This window comes from Ornithorhynchus anatinus, chromosome 8, assembly GCF_004115215.2.
Source record: "Ornithorhynchus anatinus isolate Pmale09 chromosome 8, mOrnAna1.pri.v4, whole genome shotgun sequence".
Taxonomy (NCBI): domain Eukaryota; kingdom Metazoa; phylum Chordata; class Mammalia; order Monotremata; family Ornithorhynchidae; genus Ornithorhynchus; species Ornithorhynchus anatinus.
This window is the reverse complement of record NC_041735.1, coordinates 42030089-42054802: the sequence shown is the minus strand read 5'-3', so window position 1 is coordinate 42054802 and position 24714 is coordinate 42030089. Positions and strand designations below refer to the sequence as shown.

The window sequence follows — 24714 nt, the reverse complement described above, 5'->3', positions numbered from 1 at the left end:
ACTCGTTCATCTAGGCTGTAAGCTCATTGTGGGCAGCGAAAACGCATCTACCAGCTCTGTACTGTAACTCTCCCAAGTGTTTAGTATGGTGCTGTGTACATAGTAAGGGCTCAATAAATATGATCGTTTAATACTTCAGTGTTATACCAAGGTCAAATATGATTTTATAACTGATAGAAGTTTTTGCCTTGCCTTATGCTGTCAAGTCATCTCCGCCATGGACACGTCTCTCCCAGAATGCCCCACCTCCATCTGCAGTCGTTCTGGCAGTGGATCCATAGAGTTTTCTTAAATACAGAAATGCACGGAAGTAGTTTACCATTGCCTCCTTCCATGCAGTAAACTTGAGTCTCCAGATCTTCCCCTAAGAAAGCATTGTTTTTTACAGTTTTTCCTTCCTTGGTTCCTTCCTCGCAGTGTCAAACTTCAACTTCAGTACCTATGTACTCACAAGCACTGTTGTGCATAATTTTATACAGTATTGTATACATCAAATAACATGCTCTAGTAATTATATTTGTTGAGGACTTACTCTGTGCATAGTACTGTACCAAGGGCTTGGACGAGTATAATAGAATTGGAAGACACGTTCCCTCCCAGAACTACTATTTAAACACTTACTCTCCTGTCCATCTTTCCACTCACTTTTTCCTGTGCTTATCTCCCTGGCAAGTTGTAATCTCCTGAGTGACAGGGATTGTTTTTCTTACCTTTAGAGTACTCTCTCAAGTGCTTTTTAATTAGCATACGGTGGGCACGTAATAAATACTATTGATAAAAAACAGAAAAGGCTTTAAATACTATTGATAAAAAACAGAAAAGGCTTTAAGGGGATATAGAATGTCTTACATTTAATAAGACTAACAAAGTAATTATAACTGCACTTAAGGTTTACTTACGGTTTACATTTACTTTTGAGCACAGGGTTGAATTTGGGTGTAGGTTTTAAACGTACATGATTGAAGGGTTGGGAGGTGGCGAGAGGCAGAAGACGAAGGAATGAAGAAAAGTGGAGGAAGTATTAGACTTTCTGCATATACTTCCTCTTTCTTCCTCTGGCTTTTGCCATCTGTAAATAACTCCCATTTGTCTCAGGTGATGACTCGTAGGCAATGAATATGTGTTTTGCTACCCGTGCCTCTCTGTACCATGTTTAACACTCAGGTGTTCAATAAGTCCACTAGTGACTATACGACTGGTCCTGGCAAGCACTACACAGCCGGTCCCGAATGCATAACTACCACCTCCAGCCAAGTGAAATTGGAGACACTGCTTGCCAACGACAAGCCATTAGAGTCAAGCCATCATTATGGTGGTGGCAGTGGTAGAGGATGGTGTAAATCCTCAGTAGTTCACAGAGCTGGAGGGGATGCAAATGCCTGACTTTAGGGTCCATTCATTCATTCATTATTATTTACTGAGCGCTTACTATGTGCAGAGTACTGTACAAAGAGCTTGGGATGTACAATTCGGCAACAGATAGAGACAATCCCTGCCCAATGATGGGCTCAGGAACATGGTGAGGAGCAGAGAGTATCTGCTTTGGCTGGGGCTGCTCTCTATGGGCATGGGGCAACAAGGGATATAAAATCCCGGCTCACTTCCAATTGCCATCCAGCTCCAAGGAAAGGATTGCCATCCTCCTCCAAGAGGCCTTCCCAGACTGAGCTCCTCTTCTCCCTCTACTCCCTCTACCACCCCTCCTTCACCTCTCCGCAGCTTAACCCTCTTTTCCCCCCATTTCCCTCTGCTCCTCCCCCTCTCCCTTCCCATCCCCTCAGCACTGTACTCATCCGCTCAACTGTATATATTTATTACCCTATTTATTTTGTTAATGAAATGTACATCACCTCGATTCTATTTAGTTGCCATTGTTTTTACGAGATGTTCTTCCCCTTGACTCTATTTATTGCCATTGTTCTTGTCTGTCCGTCTCCCCCGATTAGACTGTAAGCCCGTCAAACGGCAGGGACTGTCTCTATCTGTTGCCGACTTGTTCATTCCAAGCGCTTAGTACAGTGCTCTGCACATAGTAAGCGCTCAATAAATACTATTGAATGAATGAATGAATGAATGATTATGTGTGGCTAGTAGCAGCTGCCTGTTCTTCCCCAAAATCTGCGATAGTGAAGCTAATGGCTTTGGTCTTTCACTGCCTGTTTCATGGCCCCCTCATCCCCTTGGATCTGATGACCGTCAACACAATATGCCTGTACTTGCTTAGGCTTGTACATGTAGATGCCATCTAGACTGTGAGCCCATTGTTGGTTAGGGATTGTTTCTATCCGTTGCTGAATTGTCCTCTCCAATCTCTTAGTATGGGGCTCACCACATAGTAGGAGCTTAATAAATACAGTGGAATGAATGAATGAATCTATCTGCTCTGTGACCTAGGACAAGTTAGTTCCCTTTTCTGTGCGTCAGTTACCTCATTTATAAAATGGTGATTAAATCCACTCCCATTTGCTCATACTTAAACTGTGAACCCCATGTGGGACAGGGACTGTGTTGCCAATCTGATTAACTTGTATGTATCCCAGTGGTCAGAACGATGCTGGGCACATAGTAAGCATTTGACAAGTACCATAATAATTATTGTTCATATAACAACTGAAAAGATTACCATTTAAATAAAGCAAGTTTATGGTAATAGCAAGCTCAGTCCCTAGTTGGGACCTGGAGAGCAGGCTGGTAACATTAAAAAGGTCATTCGATGTTGGGAACTATGTGGACGTCTTTAGAACATTACATTAATAAGGGTGTGTGTGAGCTTTTCAAACATAACCCAATTCCCAGTGTTTGTGAACATATGCAGCATTGTTTATAGTGTAAGATCATAGTTTTATGGAAAAAAATCCACTTACAACATACCGCATTTACTCAAAATTGCCACCACCACCACTTATGTTTCCCCTTCTACCTGCACCTTTCTCTCCCCCTCCCACATTTTTGAAGAGGAAATAAAAAAGGATTTTTCTAAGCAGTAGTAAAGGCAAGCACAGGGGGAGCAAGGCGAGAAGGTTCATAATACACTGACAGGGCCTGGATAGGAAAAGAGAAAGATCTGAATGTGAAAGCTGCAGAATGAAGCCCTGCCAAGTCTAAGGTAGGATGAGGAGAAGAGGGGGATTGCCAGGAAAAACAGCATGGTCTAGGGGAAAAAGCATGGGCCTTAGAGTCAGAGGACCTGAATTCTAATTCTGGCTTTGCCAATGGTTTGTTCTGTGACCTTGGGCAAGCCACTGAGCTCCTCAGTGCTTTGGTTCACTCAACTGTAAAACAGGGATTAAGCTGTGAGCCCCGTGTGGAACAGGGACTATGTCCAATCTAATTAAATTGTACCCACTCCAGTGCTTGGAACAGTGTTTGACACACAGTAAGAATTTAACAAGTACCATAAAAAAAAATTGCATGCAGGACCTGGGAGATCACATAGTCTCTTAGTGCCCTCTTATATTTCTCTCTTCCTTTTTCCTTCCTTTCATCATCCTTTTTTTTGGTCTCCTGCTAAACTTTATTCCCTGCATTCTATCCTCCCCCCACCCATGTTTCAGGATTGCAAAGAATGGGCAAAAAGTGGGGTAATGGTAGTTTGTTCACAACTGCAAAATATTTTGCTTAGGTTTAAAATCAGATTGATATTACTAATTACTTTTATAGTAATTTAATCATTTACATGTAAAAAATGACACAAAAATTGTGATTTGAACCTGCCTTGAGCTATCTTGCTTATTGCAAAAAGCCACTGGAGGAGAGTAATCATTTGTACCCATGTGAAAGTAAATGAATGCTGATTTTTCTCAGTATCTCTTGAGGAGAACTGGTAAAAAAAAAAAAATTGTACTTTGCAAGCTTGGTAGATAATAAATGAGTAAATTAAATGAACTGGTTTGTTTTAATTCATGCTGTTCTGCACATTTAATTCTAAGAATTTGTGCAAATTACCTTGAAGACTATCTCCTGTAATTCAGTAAAAACTCCCAGAACTGGTCTTTGGGTGTCCTGTGTCCCGGTATTAGAATCAGACTTTATAAGTTATAGTTCTGTAGCAGATAACCTCAAATGTAAAAAGCAAGGAAATACTAAGTACTATCAGTTGAAGAGATGTAGTAGAACAAATGAGAAGCAGCAGGGTAAAATACAGTGTTCTCCTGGCATTCATTGCACAAAGCTACTTAAATTCTCTCTGCCTCATTTTTCCTCTAAAATGGGGGGGTCATTCCCTCTTCTGCCTCCTCCTCAAAATGTGAGCCCCATATTAGGATTCACATGCTTGATTATAATGCAGCAACCCTAGTGTTTAGTATAGTGCTTGGGACATGGTATGTGCTCAACATTGTACTTTCCAAGTGCTTAATACAGTGCACTGTACACAGTAAATAAATATGTCTGAATTAATTAATGAACAGATAACAGTTTTATTAGTGACAGAAGATAGTTGTTATAGTGCATACTACAGTTTCTCGATTAAAGGAAATATCCATGTTATAGCCCTGCCTGACCTAAGCCAATCTGTAGGGTAGCCGGACTAAAGATCCATTCATGAATCGAGTCTGACACATGGGTGTCAAAGTCCTGATGATTGGGTCAGGTCAGGCCAGTGATTTTTGCCACTTTGGATGACCCTCAGAAGCTAAGAAGGCGACCCTTCCTCTTGTCCATACCTCCCTCCATTTCTTCTCTTCTTTCCTCCATTTCCTCTCAATAGAGGACCCTCCTCACCCCCTTACTGTAAACTGGAGGGGTAGCAGGACAGCTTTGGGCCACTCAGACTATAAGTGGTCCTGGGCTGAACTGTTAGTGGTCTGGGCACGATAGCTTTGCCACACACATATGGGGGACACCTCGTAGCCCAGGAAGCAACTGTACCTGGTTCTTAGTGACCCTTCTGAGTGAGATCCAGGGTACTCTCTGTTTGATCAGTTCCTGCCTGACCTGACAGTCGGCTGAACTTGGATGCTATAGCCCCAGGCTCTTGGGCTGGTATTGACTAAGATTTCTGCTAAAGGGGACATTTCTGATCCATACAAAGCCCTTGGCGCTTAAAGTGTGGCCACATTTAACTCCTGTGCATTGTGTTTAATTGTGTGTGTTTGTGCATGTCTGCACATATGCAGCAAGCTTTACTAGTAATCTGTTTTTGTTTTCCTGGTATTTAACGCTGGGCACTGTATTAAGCACTGGAGGCTAGAATGTAATAAGCTTGCTGAGGGCTGGGAATGTCACTGTTTATTGTACTTTCCCAATCGCTAAATACAGTGCTCTGTACACAGGTAGCGCTCAGTTAATACGGTTGAATGACCCAGTGAATGAACAGCGTCCCTGTCCTACATTAGGCTTGACCCCCATTTTGCAGATGAGGGAACTGAGTCACAGGGTGACTTGCCGAAGTCAAGTGTTGGAGCTGGGATTAGAACCCAGATCCTCCTGACTCCCAGGTCTGTGGTCTATCCATAAGTCCATGTGATTTTGCTAATACGTCTCCTCTGAGGGGCCTTCCCTGATGAAGCCCTCCTTCCCTCTTCTCCCACTCCCTTCTGCACCACCCTGACCTGCCCCCTTTATTCATTCTCACTCCCAGCCCTAAAGTACTTACGGTACATATCTGTAATTTACTTATATTAATATCTATCTCCCCCTCTAGACTGTAAACTCACTGTAGGCAGGGAATGTTTCTACTGTTATATTGTACTCTCCCAAGCACTTAGTACAGTGCTCTGCACACAGTGAGCATTCAGTAAATACAATTGAATGAATCATATTCATAAGAATAATGTTTTGTAAGAGGAGTACACCCCTTACATTATTTATTCCTGCAGAATTTCTTTGAGATAGGTGAGGGACACACTGGAGAAGTTTGGTCATAGGCAGATTCATTGATTTTGTTAACATCTTACAGATGGGCATTAAACTCCTACTCTGGTTTGCAGTGTTATTCTTCTTTGATTATCCTGCCTTCCAGAGTGACTCATTTTTTAACTTTATTTGAGAAGATCAAAAAGTATACTGGGATAGTAATTTTGTATTTAGTACTTATACTGAGTCAAGCACTATGCTAAATGCTGGGGTAGATATGAAATATAGAGATTGGCCGCAATTCCTGTTCAGCATGGGGCTCACAGCCTAATACTGCATCCTATAAAGCATTCATTCATTCATTGTCATATTTATTGAGAGCTTCCTGTGTTCAAAACACGAAACTAAGCTCTTGAAAGAGTACAGTACAGCAGATTTGGTAGATAGGTTCCCTGTCCACAGTGAGTTGGCAGTCTAGAGGGGGACTATCCTTCTCAAAACCCAGAAATATTTCTGGTATTTCTGTTTCTTTTTTTTGAATATTTGTTAAACTAACTATGTGCCAGGCACTGTACTAAGCATTGTGATAGTACTGGAGTACAGGAGAATCAGGTTGGACGTAGTCCATGTCTCATATGGGGCTCACGGTCTTTATTCCGATTTACCGGTGAGGTGACTGAGGTATAGAGAAGTGAAGTGACTGGCCCAAGTCACACAGCAGACAAGTGGCGGAGCTGGGATTAGAACCCAGGTCCTCTGACTCCTAGACCCATGCTCTCACCACTAGCCCATGTTGCTTTTCTTTTCATTGTAATGCATTAGGCAGCACTTTTCGCAGATCTAGTAGTTTTCAGAATTGACTGCATGTTTCAGGCAAGAGAAGGATGCCCAGCCAGCTGCTGTTGTCCCTGCAGTGACCTAACTAGGCAGTTTTAACAGATGCTGCTGTTTTCTCTTCAGTGACCTCAGTTCAGTTTTTTGAAGCCTACTTTTTTTTTTCCTTCCCATCATCCTTTCTGGCTTTGCTTATATGTATTGTCAGAAGACTCTTTAAATTTTCCTTTTAAAGTGAGTTAACTTTCAGATTCACCTATTGATTGCATTTTCTGTTTCTGAATCAAGAGATCAAGAGATCTCTTATCCATGTGGGCTAGAAGGGATTTGGTAGTGTTGATTCAAGTATTGTGAAAGAATGTAAGAGGCCATTGATCGAAAAGTTAAAACTAAAAGAATACAAAATGTGGAAAAAATGAAGGCGTGAGTTGTAGTCTTTGCTTTTTCATTGAGATAGCTGGTACTGACCAGAAGAAGAGATATGGCAAGTATTTAGAAATCTCAAAAGGACAAGTAAAATATATGAAAAGGAAGTAAGAAAGCTATGAGAAAGGTAGAATTAAAAAAAAAGTTAAAAAAATCACTTTGGGGAATTTAAGAGGGAAAATGACTTCTGGCAATGATAGACAGGAAAGATTCTCTGAAAAGGAGCTAGAATGAAATCTAACTGGTTACAGTTTCTTTGTAAAATAAGGAATGATATTTATTTTTTCCAGTTACTACTGTTTACTGTCCTATCATCTTTTTTTATCTCTTATTTCTCAAATGTTAGTTTGCCAGTTGGTTTCACCTACTATTATAAAATACTGAATAATAATAATAATGGTATTGAAGTGCTATACGATGTGCCAAGCACTATTCTAAACATGCTTGGAGAAACAAGGTAATCACGCTGTACACATCTCTGGAACTCCCTGTCTACGGGACTCTGAGTCTGGAACAAAAAGAAGTATGGACTGAAGTGGGGGAGACAGAATGTGGAGAGATCAGCAAGGAAGCTGATGCAGTAACCAAGTTAGATTAGGATAAGTGCTTGGATTAACGTGGCAGCAGTTTGGATGGAGATGAGAGGATGGATTTTAGCAATGTTTAAGGTTCAACCAACAGAATTTAGTGCCAGATTGAATATGTGGGTTGAATGAGAGAATCGTTGAGGATAACGCCAAGGTTATAGGCTTGCTGGACAGGATGGATGTAAGTGGCAGAGCCAGGATTAAAATCCAATTGCCCTGGCTTCCAGGACCAAGCTTTTTCCATTAGGCCATGCTACTTCCCATAGCTTAGATTCTACTACTCTTTGGGCTCGTATGTCTCTGGAATATTCATTGGTTTTCAGGTTTACTGTAGTATTTTGATTTGCCTGGTCTTTTGAGACCCCAGGGTACTACTACTGCTGGGATAGTATCTACTACTATCTACTACTACTACTATCTACTACTAATATCTACTACTTTTGGGATAGTATCTTCCAACTCTATATCCAAAGTAAATTTTGGGGAAGAGTGCCCAGGGATAGAAGCAGTGCCATCAATAGTTAGGGCCAACTCCAGATATTAGAGATATTAGAGAATACCAATTGTAGAATACCAATCAATCATATTTATGGAGCACTTACTATGTGAAGAGCACTATTCTGAGCCCATGGGAAAGTACAGTACAACAGAGTTGGCAGACACATGCCCTGCCGACATTGAGCTCACAATTTAGAGGGGAAACTGGACATTACTAAAAATAAATAATTTATGGATCTGGACATAAGTGCTGTGGGGCTAAAGGGAAAGGTGAATAAAGAGAGCAAATATGGGTGACATAGAAGGGAGTGGGAAAAGAGGAAATTATGATTTAATCAGGAAAGGCCTCTTGGAAGACACATACCTTCAGTAAGACTCTGAAAGTGGGAAGAGTAATTGTCAGATATGAAGAGGCAGGATATGGGTGAGAGGTTGGCGGTGAGATAGATGAGATAGATGAGATTGAAGTACAGTGAATAGGTTGGCATTAGGGGAGTGAAGTGTGTGGGCTGGGTTGTAGGTGAAAAGTGGGGTGAGGTGGAGGGGCAAGGTGATTGAATACATAAAAGAATACAGAAACAGTGACTATTACTGGATATATCTTGCATATCCAATTATAATAATTTAAATTATATCATTTGCTAGGCGCTTACTATGTGCTAAGCACTGTCCTAAGTACTGGGTTAGATACAAGGTAATCAGGTTGTACATAGTCCCTGACCCACATGGGGCACAGAGTCTTAATACCAGTTTTCCAGGTGGGGGAACTGAGGCACAGAGAAGTAAAGTGACTTGTCCAGGGTCACACAGCAGATGAGTGGCAGAGCTAGAATTAGAGCTAGAATAGAAGAATTAGGGGGAGCAGCGTGGCTCAGTGGAAAGAGCACGGGCTTTGGAGTCAGGGCTCATGAGTTCGAATCCCAGCTCTGCCACTTGTCGGCTGTGTGACTGTGGGCGAGTCACTTAACTTCTCTGTGCCTCAGTTCCCTCATCTGTAAAATGGGGATTAAGATTGTGAGCCCCACGTGGGACGACCTGATTCCCCTATGTCTACCCCAGCGCTTAGAACAGTGCTCGGCACATAGTAAGCGCTTAACAAATACCAACATTATTATTATTATTATTATTAACCCATGACCTTCTGACTCCCAGCCTGTGTTCTTTGCACTAGGCCATGTTGCTTATCTCTGGAGAATATTTCTATTGTTCAGCTTCTTAAATTGGCTTTAAAAAGCTCTTGTGGCTTTTATCCAGTCAATCAAGCAGTGATATTTGTTTAGCTCTTACTGTGTGCAGAGCATTGTGCTAAGCAGTTGGGAGAATACATTAGCATTGGTAGACATGATCCCTGCCCGCAAGGAATGTATAGCCTAAAGGGGAGACAGACATCAAAAATAACTTGATAGGGAAAATGGCAGACTATAAGAGTATGTACATAAATACTGTGCGACTGTGGGTGGGGTGAATATCAAATGCTTAAGGGGTACACATCCAAATTCAAAAATGATGCAGAAGGGAGAATGAGTAGAGGAATTAACAGCGTGGCTCAGTGGAAAGAGCACGGGCTTGGGAGTCAGAGGTTGTGGGTTCTAATCCCGACTCTGCCACTTGCCAGATGTGTGACTTTGGGCAAGTCACTTAACTTCTCTGTGCCTCAGTTACCTCATCTGTAAAATTTTAAAATCTGTAAAGGTGTGAGCCCCACGTGGGACAACCTGATCACCTTGTATCCCCCCAGTGCTTAGAACAATGCTTTGCACATAGTAAGCACTTAACAAATACCACCATTATTAAATAAGGGCTTAGTCAGGGAAGACCCCTTGGAGGAGGTGTGATTTTAGGATGGCTTTGTATACATTTCCATTTCCTATGTACACAAAAAAGTAAATTCAAAAATGCATCATCCTTTTTTGTGTTTGGTAAGAACTCTTTTGATTCAGTTACAATGTGGTAGTTGCCTGGGCCTTATTTTTAGTTTGGCTTTCTGCATTGCAGATGAAGGCTTAGTATTGATAAACTTAAAAGAAGATAAACTCAATATGTTTTGAAGGAAATTTTGTATTTTACTGTTGTGGGTTTTGGCAGTTTACTTCAAATTTGCAAGTTATGTCTAGTTAAGGTTAAGAATAAAGTTATCTCAAGGTCCAGTTTGCGCAGAAGGAGACAATTGTAAACCACTTCCATATTTTTTTTTTTTACCAAGAAAACTTCTTTACTGGCATGACTGCAGATGGAGGTGGTGAGTTCTGTGAGAACTGTATCCTTGGATTTATGTACGGGTTGGATATGACACAACAGCATAAGACAAGACAAGGTCCAGTTAATACTGTAGATTACCCAGGTCACCCTAAGCAGCAGAGGGAACTGAAAGGTACTGCCTGTCAGTGGAAGTGGGGTCCAGGGTACAGTGCTCTGCACACAGTAAACACAGATACCATTGATTGATTACTATGCTGATGTAGAGTCTGGGCCTATCGGTCTCCTATCGGGGATTTGGGAGATTTCTGCAGCCTGAAGTTCTGATGTTCGTGATGTCTCAATAGTGTCAGTCGATTCATTACAAAGTACAGATTTTTTTTTTTGTAAAACCTTCTATATATTTTGTTTTTCAGAATTTAAAAATATCTAATCCAAAAATAAAGCATTTTGGTAGAGATTAAGGTAGCAGGCAACTTCATCATATGACTACATATTACCAGATTTGCTTGAGTGCATAGATTATTTTCTAATTCATGACATGGGTAATTTTCCAGGCACTCACTATATACTCTGTGACATATTATTGTAGTTATTTTTAAGTGCTTACTCTGTGCCAAGCACTGGGGTAGACACAAAGAAAATCTGATTGGACACAATCCCTGTCTCACATGGATTTCTCATGTGAGAAGGAGAGAGAGTAGGATTTAATCACCATTTTATAGATCAGAAGCAGAGAAGTGAGGTAACTTGCCCAAAGTCCCATAGCGGACAAGTGGCAGAGCTGAGATTAGAACCCAGGTCCTCTGACTTCCAAGTCCATGCTCTTTCTGTCAGATTATACAGCTTCCCTATAGAAAAACCAAACTTCACCTTTTTACTAAGTTTGTTCTTAACTTGTCTTTTTTATCTAAAATAAAAAGTATTCATAGCTGTGATTTGGAAATGATTACTGTGGTAAAAACTTTTATAGTTAAATTTTTGAGTTAATTTTAAATATCTTTAGAGAAAAGAGACATTTTATAAGAGAAGGTAAACTGAACACTTATTTTTCTCAAGGTAAATCATGTCACTGTAGGAAAGGAGAGAGCAATTTCTTGGGCTGGAGAGCCACTTAATAGATTTGAATAAGCTAATGGAGAGAACCACAGAGAAAATATTTAGTTATTTAAAATTCCTGTCAGTGCAATTATTAGTTAGCTGAATAAAGTTTACCTTCACTTCACTGTCATACAAATTCAGAACACATAAACTAATGACTGGATACGGGGATTTCATGTGAAGTGAGGAGATATGTTTATCACATATTTGTACCATCACTAAATATATATATATACTATATATGTTATAAATAAAAATATATACACACAGATACTGCCTTATATCCCTATTTACCTTCCCCTTAGGCTGTTAGTCCCATTGTGGAACAGGGACCGTGTCTGACCTGGTTATCTTGAATCTGCTGCAGCATTCAGTACAGTGCTTGACATAAGCGCCTAGCAAATATCACAGTTATTATTATATTCCAAGAAGGAATTGCTGATAGTGTAATTTACTCATGAGTACATGTGTGACTTTAAAAGTCAATATGGCACCCACAGTTCTGGCCACATTTTACTTGCCAAAAACCTGGCCCTTGCTGTGTTATTCTGCTAAATGTTTCTGCAGCTCCTGGTGGTGTTGACTTTTTTGCTTCCTTACCTCTCAGAATGATGACATTATTTGCAAGCGGTCATTGACTTGAGACATTTTGTGTTGACAGAAGGCATTTTCAGTGTTTCCAAATGGATGTCCCATTTCAGATATATAGGCAGGCCGTTTTTGCCTTTACAGCACGAACCGCCGTTATGGCATTAGCTCTCTAGGCCCTGGTTGTGGGAGAGGAATGGGACTAGGGGAGATGGAGAAGAAGCACATTTTAAGAGCTGCAGTGAAGGGGAAAGGGAGAAAAACTTAGCGTTGGGGAAGTGATTCCAGGGAGGCATTGGGAGGAAAAGGAAAGTAATTAGCTTAGTGCTAGGCGCTGTGACCAGAAGGGTCCATTTTAGTTTAATGAACCTTGTGTCAAACCTCTCTGATTCACTATAAATACATTAAGGTAGCTAGCTACAATAATTGTATATAATCGAGAAAGTAATTTTGGTAAAAATCTTTTCTGTAACCCTAGTTCAGAAAATCACTTGCCCCATCATGACATTGTTCCAATGCTTCTGACATCAATGTTGACTTAACGTGGAGTTTAGGAACCAGTTTCAGGGTCAGACTGAGGATTGCCCTTACGTTTCCTGGATCTAGTGGTGAACGGGCTAGAAGCAATTGGTGGGTTGATGTGCCCTCAGGGTTTTGCATCCTCACCCTTGTGGTAGTTCCTGTACTAGTTTGATAGTGGTAGCATCTGGGAAATGGGTACCCATTTTGTCTTGCTGTTGTGCGTGTTGGAGTTTACTCCAAATTTGCAAAGTGCTCGATATGAGTTTGGTTGAACAACTTTTTTCCCCCCCAAATGAAGAAATCATCTAGCTCCTTTCCCCTTTTGTGATTTTCCATGAGACACTTAACAGCTGGTAGAGTATGGTTCAGTTGCTGCTCCCTTAACTGGATAAGTAGCATATGACATTTGCACTAGTAAATATTCTAGATGTAAAACGAAGGCAAGTGGGAAGTTCTTTCCTCAAGATGAATGCGTGCTCGAAAGCATAACTTCTGAAAACTTGAAAGGCAGGGAAGGCGGAAAATCATGAATCATTTCTCCATTTCCTTACTGTAAATTTCTTTTTACCTTCGTTATTTCATTAACATGTTTTCTTGCTATGTTAATATTTCAAAGCAATTTTAAAGGTATTTTAAAAACCAGATAGAAGAAAAAATGTGACTCTGTGTGTGGCATTTATTTTAAATTAGAGTTCATGTTGTAATTTTCTTTAAATTGAGATTAATGAAAAGAGTAGAAGGTAACGTTTTTGTATGCAGAGTTTATTTCACTGAATTTAGTGTTATCTGGGAAAAGCCCCATTATTAATCTTTGTCTTTACAGCGCTTTTGTAAAGACATGTAAAATTTGAATTTGTGAGTGTCTCACTACAGAAAAGAAAGCTGTCAATATCAAGAAATTATTTCTGTATGTTTTTAACAGCTTGAACTGCTTCTTAGAATGCAAAGAATTAGCATATTAGCATTATTAACCCTTTAGCATAAAGTACGTACATTTGGAAGCTATAAGATTGATACTAAAAGATTTGCAAAAGTCTGGGTTGTGTTCCATATGAATACAGTTTCTTAAAGCTAAAAATGTGTTATGCTGTGCAAAAAACAGATGCTGCTCTAACAATGCAATACATTATGTACCAAAAATGATCTCTGTTTTAATCATAGAGGCTGATTTAATGAGACAGGACTAGCTTACATCGAAAATGGATTTAGCTTGTGATTTTGTTTTCCATGTTGTTGTTTTTTTTCAAAATTAATAGAAATTTGGTATCCTATGGAATCATCTTTAAATTTTGAAAGTCTTGGATTCTTTAAGAATTTTGTGTTCTCTTTCTAAATTTGCCTCTTGCATTCATTATCGAGATATATAATTGTTTCCAAACCTTTCAAAATAGTTCTTAACTGTTTTCAAAAGAAATTTATCATCTTCTGAAAAAGCATCTCTATTAAAAAAAAAAAAGCAGCACCAAAAAACCCTAAAAGCACCCTGTATTTCTTGACGTTGATCCTTGTACCAGATCTCTATCTTGTACTTTGCATTTTGTAAAGTAGTACACCTTAGGGAATTTGGGGGAATGAATCTTGCCATCAGTTCACGGATTGGTCATCAAGAGGTGATGATTAGACTAATGAAGCTGGTGACATTTCCCTTAGAGGTTTGAAGACTCTCTTATGCTGGGGATTTAGGTTATATCTCTTTGTAACCCGGGGAATTCTCCCAAACCTGCTCTCCACCATGAGGAAGTACACTCCACTAGCCATTGCCCTGCTTTCTTATCCACTTCACTTGATTTCTTGCCTTAAATGCTCAGAAATTTCACATATCTCTAATCCTTAAATTCTTCTGTCTTTTGTTTTATTTTGATTGACAAATTTACTTGAGATATATACTGTGATGATTCTGTATTTGGGAAACAAGTCTTCATATTGTGCTTTAATTCCACTGAACCTAGTGAGTTAAATGTAGTTTGGATGCACAAGGAAGAATTAATGATTGGAAGATACAGGGTTGGTAAATTATTTATTCTGGCCCTGAGGAAGCTGGAAAGCTGAGTGAAAGACTAATAAATCATTTGTGGTAGTGCTGGTTGTCACTTCCAATTATTTTAGACGGTTTTGTGATAAACTGCAGCACCTGCTAGATATCCCTGCACCATCCCTTGATGCTTGCAGTGTAGCTTGTTCAGTCGATTATCAAAGGCAAGTTTGTATAAACTTTCTTCAGGTTGGAAAGAAAATTACTCCCTTTAAGTCAATTTTGTTGCCTTTTTCATTATACGAGAGAGCTCAGAAGGAGAGGATTTGAGTGACACCCCTTCAATTCAGACAGTCTAGAACTATACCTAGATTATATTTTCCTACCCACCTTATTGTACCCTCCCAAATCAAGATAAAATCGGATAGGTCAGGTGAAGAGGTCTCATAAAAATACAAATGGACATATATACTCGCGTACCCTAATATTTACACATAATAGTTTAATGTGAATGTAATAGAACATAATAAGAACAAAAAGAGGAGTGAAGATAAAGGTAGGATTTTTTAAACTAGAAAAACAAAATATTTTTTTCAGTATCAAAGTCAACAAAACTCCAAAAGAGCACAGTCATGTGATTTTTCTCAAGAAAGCGGCTCTAATTTTAAGAAATGAACTTCTCCACGGACTCCGAGGTAATTGAAATCAAGCTCACTTTACCAGGAGTATAATTCAGCTAACTTGGGTTTGTGGGCTAAAGGCCACGTCTTTTTACCAAGATGCACTGACCACAGATTATGTAGGTAAACTTCAGGTTGAGACAAGGAGGCAACGTGGCCTAACTGGAAAGAGCATGCAACTGAGAGTCAGAAGATCTGCGTTCTAGTCCTGCCTCGGCTGGCTACATGTTGCTCCTTTGCAGTGTGTGACATTATGTGACATCATTTCATCAATTTACTCAATGGTAAAATGTGGAAAAAAGTACCCGTTCTCCCTCTGTTGCAGACCGTTAACCCCTGTCTCTGACTGGAGCATTTTGTATCTATAACAGAGTCCTTGGTACATAGTATATTCATTCATTTATTCATTCATTCATTCATTTAATTGTATTTATTGAGTGCTTACTGGGTGCAGAACACTGTACTAAAAACCTGGGAAGTACTATATGGCAATAAACAGACGCATTCCTTGCCCACAACAAGGTTACAGTTTAGAGGAAGGACAGACATTAATATAAATAAAATTACAGATGCGGGAGAAGAGGAAAGGAGGGCTTGGTTAGGGAAGGCCTCTTGGAGGAGATATATGCCTTCAATAAGTCTTTGAGAGGGTGAGAGTAATTGTCTGTGGGATTTGACAGCGGAGGGCGTTCCAGGCCAGAGGCAGGAAGTGGGTGAGGTATCGGCGGCGAGACATACAGCTCGAGGTCCAGTGACAAAGTTAGCATCAGAGAAGTGGTTAATAGATACTGTCATTATTGTCCAGTTGTTGATTGGATTATAAATTATTTGGGGAGTCCTATGATGAAGTACTGCAGAGCTACAGTGTCTGCTAAAGGGCAAGAGAAAGCTGCATGCTCTTTTATATTTACCTTTTGAAATATGGGCTATTAGTAAAAAAAACAGTCTTTAGGAAGAGTCATGGTACACAGGGTTTGGTGAGCAATGACTTAAAATATTAGGGCCCAAATTAGGATTTACTGGAGGATGTATTTCTAATATTTTGTTATGCTATCTTCAGGATTAAGTTGCTGAGGCTGTGGAACTATTTTCACTTTAGGAAGCTTTAGATGTGATAATAGGTTAGGCTAAAAGTTACCCCTTTCTATTGTCGTGTCTTGGAATTGGGACAAGGAATTCTAGAGAAGTGTCCTACTCTTAGTCATTTTCTGCTCTTTGTAAGACTAGGTGATTTGGGTCATTAGAATTCTTTGAGGGGAAAATTTTGATTAATACCTAGAATTACAGTGAGGCCTTCTGACTTCAGTTCCACTTTATTTGCATATTCTAGACTCATCAATTTGTGAGAGACCTTACGGTAGAAGTGGACCTAGTCCAATCTGTGCTGGGTTCTTATATTTTTCCTCAACTAGCTTTCTTAGAAATGAGTGGGATGTAAACCCTTGAATTGTTGGGCACATGGTAGATAGTTTCTTAGTGGACTTCACCAAATCTTGCAATGACTATCTGGTTTCCATCCCTCACTATTAATCCCATTTCTGTTAACACCAGTGGAATTTAGGTGAGGTATGTTTTTGATGATATGTTAGAGATCAAGCTGTCATATTTAGCACGAACCCCATCCTGTTTTGTTGATTGTTTCCAATTTGAATTATTGCAGTGGAAAATAACAATTCTATTAACTATACATGCATCAACATTTCATTTTGCCCAGCAACAGACTATAGAAGCAACAAAGTGATTCATTATTTAGTAATCCTGTCTCACTTTATGAAGCACTGCAAAAAGTTCTTAAGTGGATTTGGTTTTCACTTTACTGTCATGGTAAACTTATAATTCTTGCATAGGCTGCAGCAAAGGAGGCAAGAGTATAAAGATTTGAGTATTTGGCTATGAATCAGAATTATGTAGATGTAAGAATTTATTCAGTTGCAGAAATGCTTGTTTAAGGTTTTCTTGTTTTTACCATGTTGTGTTTCTGAACCTCTGGTGACAGATTTTGTAAGTTTGTTGTTTCTATTTCCCTTCCTAAAATATAAATTAGATGGAGATAGAGATCCTATTTTGCCTTTCATTGAAAATCCTTAGCCAGGTTGCAAGAAACTTGTAAAATGTACTGACGGTTTTCTTCAATTCATGTGTGATTGGGCCAAACGTCATTACTTTTTATAGAATTTCTTTACAAAATTGAATGTAGCAAATCTTGGAATGAATGGTAAATTTCTAGAAATAAGGTCAGCCTTTTTAAGAATACAAAAATAAATCAATGTGATATATCAAGCTTGATAGTTGTAATAATGGTTAGGGGATTACTGTGTTCTGTGCTAATCTCTGGGAAAGAGAATGCTAGTGGGAATTAGACATGGACCCTGTCTCTAGAGGAACTCACAATCTACATCAGAATCTACATCAGAACTTGATGAAGGTTTTGACAAATTTAGATGTGTCTGAGTTTATAAAGGTTTTTGCTATAACACTAATACATAGCATTTTACCTTTAAAATGCCTCAAAATGGTTAGCTTTGCCAAAAACGTGTCTGCTGAAGGAAACAGTTTTTTGTACATCTTGATTTTTGCTAATTATGGCCTTTGGAATGGCCAGTAGTGTAAATAGTTCATGAATGTATTAAGCAAAAGCTGACTTCAAGGAAACAGCCAGGAAACTGGATGGAGCTGGTGACTTCTTAGCTGTGCTTATCCAGACTTGGGTCAGCATTTCTCTAGTGGTCTTCAAGGCCTCAGTGGTGTTCTAGCACAAGCTGGATTTTCTCTAAAGATTTGAAAAGGAAGTATGCATCTCTGACTTTAAGTATTTATTTGGAAGATTACTTTAGAAAAATGTCAGGCTGTGGACAAGATAGTAAAGCTTACATACAAGCTACAGGTCAGAACAGGGTGGCATTACCATGGGATCAGGGCTAGACATTCCAGCTCTTGGGATGCTCACCACTTGCCCTTTTCCCATCTGCTCTCCTCTTCACCATCCAAATTTAGAGACACTGTTACACACCCACTAAACTGTAAACTGCTTGTTGGCAGGGAACTTGTCTACCAACTCAGTTAATTGTGCTCTCTCCTAAGTGCTTAGTACGGGGTGCTCTGCACAGATTAAGCACTCAGTAAATGATTGATCCAAAACATATATACTGACAACTCATCTCATTTTTACCAGCAGTGTCTCAAGGTATTTCCCACTTGCTTTCAAAAATCCATCCCCTTCACCTCTGCCTCTGACCCTATTCCGTCACGCCTAATCAAAACACTTGTCCCCTTCCTTCTTTCCTTCCTTTCTGCAAGTTTCACGTGTTCTTTCCAATGGCTTCTTCCCTGTTGCTATCAAAAATGTTCATGTATCCCCTAACCTAAGAAAATCCCTTCCTAAACCCCACAGCTCCCTCCAGTTATTACCTCATCTCCATCCTACCATTTCTCTCCAAACTCCTTGAGCGTATTGTCTATACCTACTGGCTCCACTTCCTCTCCTCTGGTTCTCTTCTAGACCTCTTCCTATCTGGCTTCTGTCCCCTTCATTCCACAAAAACTGCCCTAAGTTCACCATTTCCCTCCTTTTCATCATATCTGATGGTCTCTACTCCATTGTAATCCTCTTCCTCTCAACTGCCTCTGAATGGTAGACCACTCTTTGAACAAGTAGAGAGCTGCAGTCTGACAGATTTGAAGAGTGGAGGGAGTTCCAGGCAGGAGGAAGGGCATAAGCAAAGAGTAGGGTTGGAAGAGACAAGTGAAACTTGAGTAAGTTAGCTGGAGACCAATGAAGAGTGCCAGGTGAGGCAGAGTGGAGAAGAGTGGATAAATAGGAAAGAGATGGAGTGCTTTGAAGACAATGTTCAGAAGTTTCTGATTGCAGAGGAATGTTAGCATTGAAGGTTTTTGAGGGGTAGAAAGATTTGTGCAGAATGACGTTTTATCAAAAAGATCCTGGCCATAGAGTGTAGTATCAGCTTGAAAGGGAGATACTGGAAAAAAAAGTGCAGTAGACTGAATTGATCAAGTGCTTACTTGAGAAGAAATATTCACTTGCGAAAGTTAGACATGGTCCCTGGTCCTCAAGGTACTCATAATATGAAAGTAAGGGAGGGAAAGGGATGTACAACAGGTACATAAGAAAGGATATGGGTTGAGCATAAAGGCTGATACAGTAGTCTATTTTGGATGTGATGAATGCTTCATGGAGGATGTCTTGGAGGAAAAAAATGACAGGATTTAGCAACAGACTGAAGCCATTTTACTTTGGCATTTTCCTGGGCTCATTCTTTCACTTCTCATTTTTAGACCCTGGACGATAAGGGTGTTTACAACTGTTATAAATTAGTTGGAGGGTGAGTGTGAATTGAGAAGAGACAATGATGCAGAACAAACCAGAGTTAGCGGATGTGAAAGGTGGAGGAAGAAGAGCCAGCAAATGAGATTGAAAAGGAAGCTCCAGGAAGGTTGGGGAAGAACTAGGATCAGACTCTGATGGTAAACCAAGACTAGATAGCATTTCCAGCAGAAGGGAAGGGTTCATAGTGTCAAAGACAGTTGAGTGACCAAAGAGGATTAAGACAGAGTAAAGCCTGTTGTGACAGATGAATCTTAGTTTCATTTTTTCCAGAGTTGGATGTTATATGGCTGTGGAAAAAAAAAAATGACCAGGGATGAAAAATTGTTAAAATACCCAGTGAGTGGCTTAATTTATGTAGGAGCTCTGTAATAAGTGTGTGAGAGAGTGCAATTTAGTTGGTTGACAATCCCTGCCCTTAAAATGTTTACCCACAAAAATATTTACAGTAGTTGATTTTCAGTACATTTGTATTTAACCTGCTAATATAGTCAAGGGAATGAACAGGTAAATTAGTAATATTTCTAGCTATTCCTGAAATTTATTGTGAATCAATGGTATTCATTGAGTGCTTACTGTGTGCAGAGTACTGTATTAAGCACTTGGGGAGAGCACAGTAAAATTGTACTTTCCAAGCGTTTAGTACAGTAAGCTCTCAATAAATACAATTGGATGAATGAATGAATGAATGACTGAATGGAATAGGTAGACACAATCCCTAACCATAGGGAACTTAAATTCCAGATGGGAAGACAAACATTAAATGGATATGTATTAAATGCAGGCTCGAAGTCAGGTGGATATCACAGTGCTAAAGGGTAGAACCCAAGAGCATAGGGGATGCAGAAGGGAGACCTTAGTTGGGAAAGACCTCTAGGAGGAAATGTGATTTTAGTATGGTTGTGAAGGTGGACACAGTGATAATCTGTCAGAAATTAAGGGGGTAGCAGTTCCAGGCCAGAGAAAAGACACAGGAAAGGGGTTGATAGTGAGACAGGTGAGATGGAGGTATAGTGAGGTTGGTGTGAAGTGTGAGGGATGTGTCACGGTAGATCAGCAAGGTAAGGTAGGCAGGGAGAGTTTTGAAAGAGATGTGTAAGACTGCAAATTCTACATTAGGTTAAACAGAAATATGAAATAAAAGTAAGAAATTCTGTACAAACTTTCATCCTGGCTCTCTGGCAGCGAGGGTTTCTGAGTCAGGAGGAGAAGAAGGCCTTCTACTTGTCTGGGCTGCTCTCCATCATCTGCTCTGACACTTCTTGCACAGTGGAGAGCTGGCCTAGCTGGCCACTCCCTTCCAGGGCCCTAGGTAGGTCGTATAATGCCACAGCTGCCTCCGCCTTTGAAAAAGAGAAGGAGGGAGAGGAAACTGTGCCAGGTACCAGCACTCCTGTCCAGGCAGGACTCTGATGTCAAGGGAAAATGAACGCTTGAGTTTGCTGTCTTCCAGCCTGTCTGTGGCCCTGTGCAGGCCATTGATGCCTTCGAGCAGGGACTTGTGGTCTTCCTCCCTGGCAGCAGGCCCCTTGCCGACAGGCTTGGAGGCCGCCACTAGCACAGAGTTGGGGCTGAGGGTCTTCCCCCCTGGAGCCCCATCTCGCTCTCCCGCTCCAGGTGCCAGAGTTGCAGGTTGTTCCTGGATCCAAAGGCCCTGGCCCGGCTCTGAATCTTCCTCTCGTAGTCCAAGAGTTGGTTGAGGAGGTTGAAGTTGGGAGAGATAGTCAGCCTCTTCTTGACAAGTCTGATGGGAAAGGGAAGAAAGTGAGGCAGATCAGTCGAAGTGATACTCCCGGTGGGTCCAACCGCCTAGCTTTCCAGCGGAAAGCACCACTCGGACTCTTGGAGAGCTAGAGCACCAGGACTCCGGGGACACTCTCTGGGTAGGGCACCACCCAGGGTGGTGGGCGGGTTGAGCTGGGGCCTCCAGCAGCTAGGCCCTGGGCTCAGCCTACGTGGGCCTTACCAACCAAGAGCTGGCTGGCGACAGAAAGCCAGTGGGAACTCCCACAACTCTGACCATTCTCTGTGATATCCTGGCGGTCGAGCCTCATGGGCTGTGTCTGCAGAGGACCCAGGAGCGGAAAGGCTGGGTGGGCCAGCTCCTTTGGCCCAGAGAAAAAGTGGTGGGAATGCAATAATGTGTTCCTGGCGCAGCCCCTTTAGGAAGGCCCATTCCATCCCAGGTCATGGGGACATTCTGGAGAGGAGCAGAAAGTCACACAGCCAGCCTGACTGGAGGTTCACAGGGCCCTTTCCCCCCCAACTCAGTGTTGGTGGGATCACACTCATCCTTCTGCTGGTCAGAGCATAGACCTCTTCCCACCCAACACTTGGGAGCCCAGCCAGCCTTCAGTCTGGTTGGTGAGGTTTACTGAACACCTAAGGCTAAGCATCGTCCAGGGCGCCTTCAGCTTTCAGGCCACCGGTGTGGGGGATAGGATGAGGTCGGCTGCTCCAGCCCATCCCTAAGGATGGCCTCCTGGAGTGTCCAGTGGCCTGAGGCCCGCCCCCTTTAAACTCTGTTTTTGTGATTTCATGAGAAGCAGTGAAAGAGCCCATGCCTGGGAGTCAGAGGACCCAGGTTCTAATCCCAGCTCTGGCACTTGCCTACTGGGTGACTTTGGGCAAGTCACTTCACGTCTCTGGGCCTTCAGTTTCCCTGACTGTAAAATGTTCTACCTCTTTCTTAAACTGTGAGCTCCACGTGGGAATGTGTCCTACCTGATCAATTTGTATCTGCCCCACCACGTAACAACAGTCCTTGAATCGTAGTAAGTGCTTAACAAATACCATTAAAAAAAGTTTTTGATGTACACTTGGGTAAATAAATTCCATATTTGACATAGAAAACTACATTGCTTCCTAGCGTTCTTTATAATTAAGAGGCTATAGCCACTTTTTAATGATTAAATTAAACGATGACTGTTAGAGGGAAAAACAAGTACTTGATCTTTAAAACTTTCCTCAGGATTAGTTTAGGGGAAGCCTTTAGGGAAAGTCTTTTCAAGTTGGTTGGGGATATTGACTGGAGTGCCCCGAAGGTCAGTTTTTGAATAAGTATTATAATAAAATTTGGACAGGAGCTCGAAGAAAGATCTCCAAGTTTGCAAAGGATCCTAAAACTGGAGGCAGAGGAAATAATGAGGAACAATGCAATCAGATTCTAAAGGATTTGGATTGTTTAGGTGATTGGGCCAGCAGATGGCAAATGCAGTTCAGTGTAGACAAATGTAAAATAATTATCTTAGGAACAAAGAACCAATCATACAGCACACTGATCAGGAAAAAATTTGTGGGTTATTGTAGGAAAACTATTGAAACAGTTAACCCGGTGCACAGCTGCAGTAAAAAAGGCAAGCAAGAAACCATATTAGCAGATGGATAGAATACAAAGCAAGAGGCAGTGCTCCTACTGTATTTTAAAGAACTTGTTAGACCTGAACTAGAATATATGATGTGGGATGGTCAGTCCTGTAGGGAAACAGGTAATCTTTGCTTAGAAATGGTCTAGGGACTGAAAAAAAAAAAAAGGAGGAATGGGCTCTAATAATCAAATTTCAAAACAATTAAAGGGATTTGAGCTGCTTATGCTCTAAGGGGAAGAGCGATCTCCACATGCATTGTTTCCCAAAGCATTAGAGAAATTAAGCCAATAACATATTTTTCCAACAGGAAGAGATTTGCAAGTTTGAATTTAAATTCTTGAAGATGGAGAAAATTTTAACAGCAGTTTGGGAAATGAGGGGAAGAGCCCCTCCATTTATAGTGGAAAAATAAATATAAAATCAATAGGTAAAACAATTAGTCTTTTGTACTTTACTCAAAAAATTTATTCCATGAGGAAATGAGGTTATGTAGAAACGTGAAAGTTGGTATTATTTATCTCTAGTGAACTCTATTGATTAGATCCATGTGTGTTTGAAAAAAATCCATCTACTTCAAGGAAAAAAAAATTAACTGGTACAATTTTTAGCTAAAAGTATTACAGTGAAACAAGTTAAGATTATCCTTGTTTGTGATTTATGCCCACTTTGACTAAAAATATCATGTAATCTCTAGATTAAAAATTGGTACTTTACACATAAGGAAATAGAAGCATGCTTCATTAAAATTAAATAAATATTTTTAAATTGCTTACCACTTAGAAATATTCTGAAGTTCCTGAGAAAAGTTTCATATGGTTAGAGAAGAGGAAGAGTGATGTTAATGTTGGCAACTTTAGCAGGTACTTAAATCTGAAAACTGATCAAATCTAAGCAGACTTGAGTCAGAGAGCATCCATTTTTGGAAATGACTGCTTTTGCAAATTTCTGACTGAAAGCGAATGTTGGGGCAATTACAATCCATTTCTTACATTTGCAAAATCTTGATTTTAAAAAGAGGAAGGATGATTGAAAGATCATTTGTAAATGTTGAATCTTCTCAGATTTGCCACCATTTTCTCATCATTACGTTTTAAATAGCAAAATGAGAGAGATTTGAACCGAGTAGGCTTTGTCCTCTTTCAGCACTTGTGCCAAGGGATAGCATACCAAGCTGATTCTCCTTGGCTCATCATGTGTTTTGTGAACACCTACTGTGTGTGTGTGTGTGTGTGTGTGTGTGTGTGGTGTGTCTTACCGTGAAAGGAAGAGACACGATCCCTTTTCGTGAGGAGTTTACAAGCTAAAAAGTCTACTGGCATCTGGCAGCTTCGCTGCCGCAGCATGTTTTCCATGCTGCCTCTGACCTTGGGTACCTCTACACCTCTTTGCCTTGTGCTTCCACTTTTGTAGGTGATCTTGAGGATCCTACAATTCCAGTGTGAATTTCTGGAGTTGCACCAGGAATTGGCTGGGACAGCTGTACTATAGCCCCACATTTCTTGGCGAGGCCAGAACATGCCAGACTTACCTCCCATGGCGTATTGGGGTTGGAGGCATCGCTGCTACTTGAATTATCAATCAATCAATCAAGGTAGTGCTTATTATTCATTCAGGTGTATTTATTGATTTCTTACTGTGTACAGAGCACTGTACTAAGCGCTTATGCAGAACACTGTAGTAAACACTTAGGAGAGTACAACAGAATTAGCAGACACGTTAGAGTGAATGAAGTTGGTGCGGGGGATGGGGTTGTGGAGGGGAGAGGGGGAGAGACAGCACTGCTGTACCACTGTCAATGCTCCTA

The 24714-nt window shown here is 40.6% G+C and overlaps 1 protein-coding gene across 11 annotated transcripts in view; it reads left to right on the top strand.

Moving 5' to 3' along the window:
• The window catches only part of TBC1D5 (TBC1 domain family member 5), a 442854-nt gene that overhangs the window by 47499 nt on the left and 370641 nt on the right, over window positions 1-24714 (top strand). The window contains exon 1 of one of the 11 annotated variants that reach the window (XM_029070205.2): window positions 24484-24501. The exons of the other annotated variants lie outside the window; for them this stretch is intronic. The gene's annotated coding sequence lies outside the window, so the exon portion shown is untranslated. Of the gene's footprint in view, window positions 1-24483; window positions 24502-24714 lie in introns of those variants that run through there. 11 annotated transcript variants of the gene reach the window in all.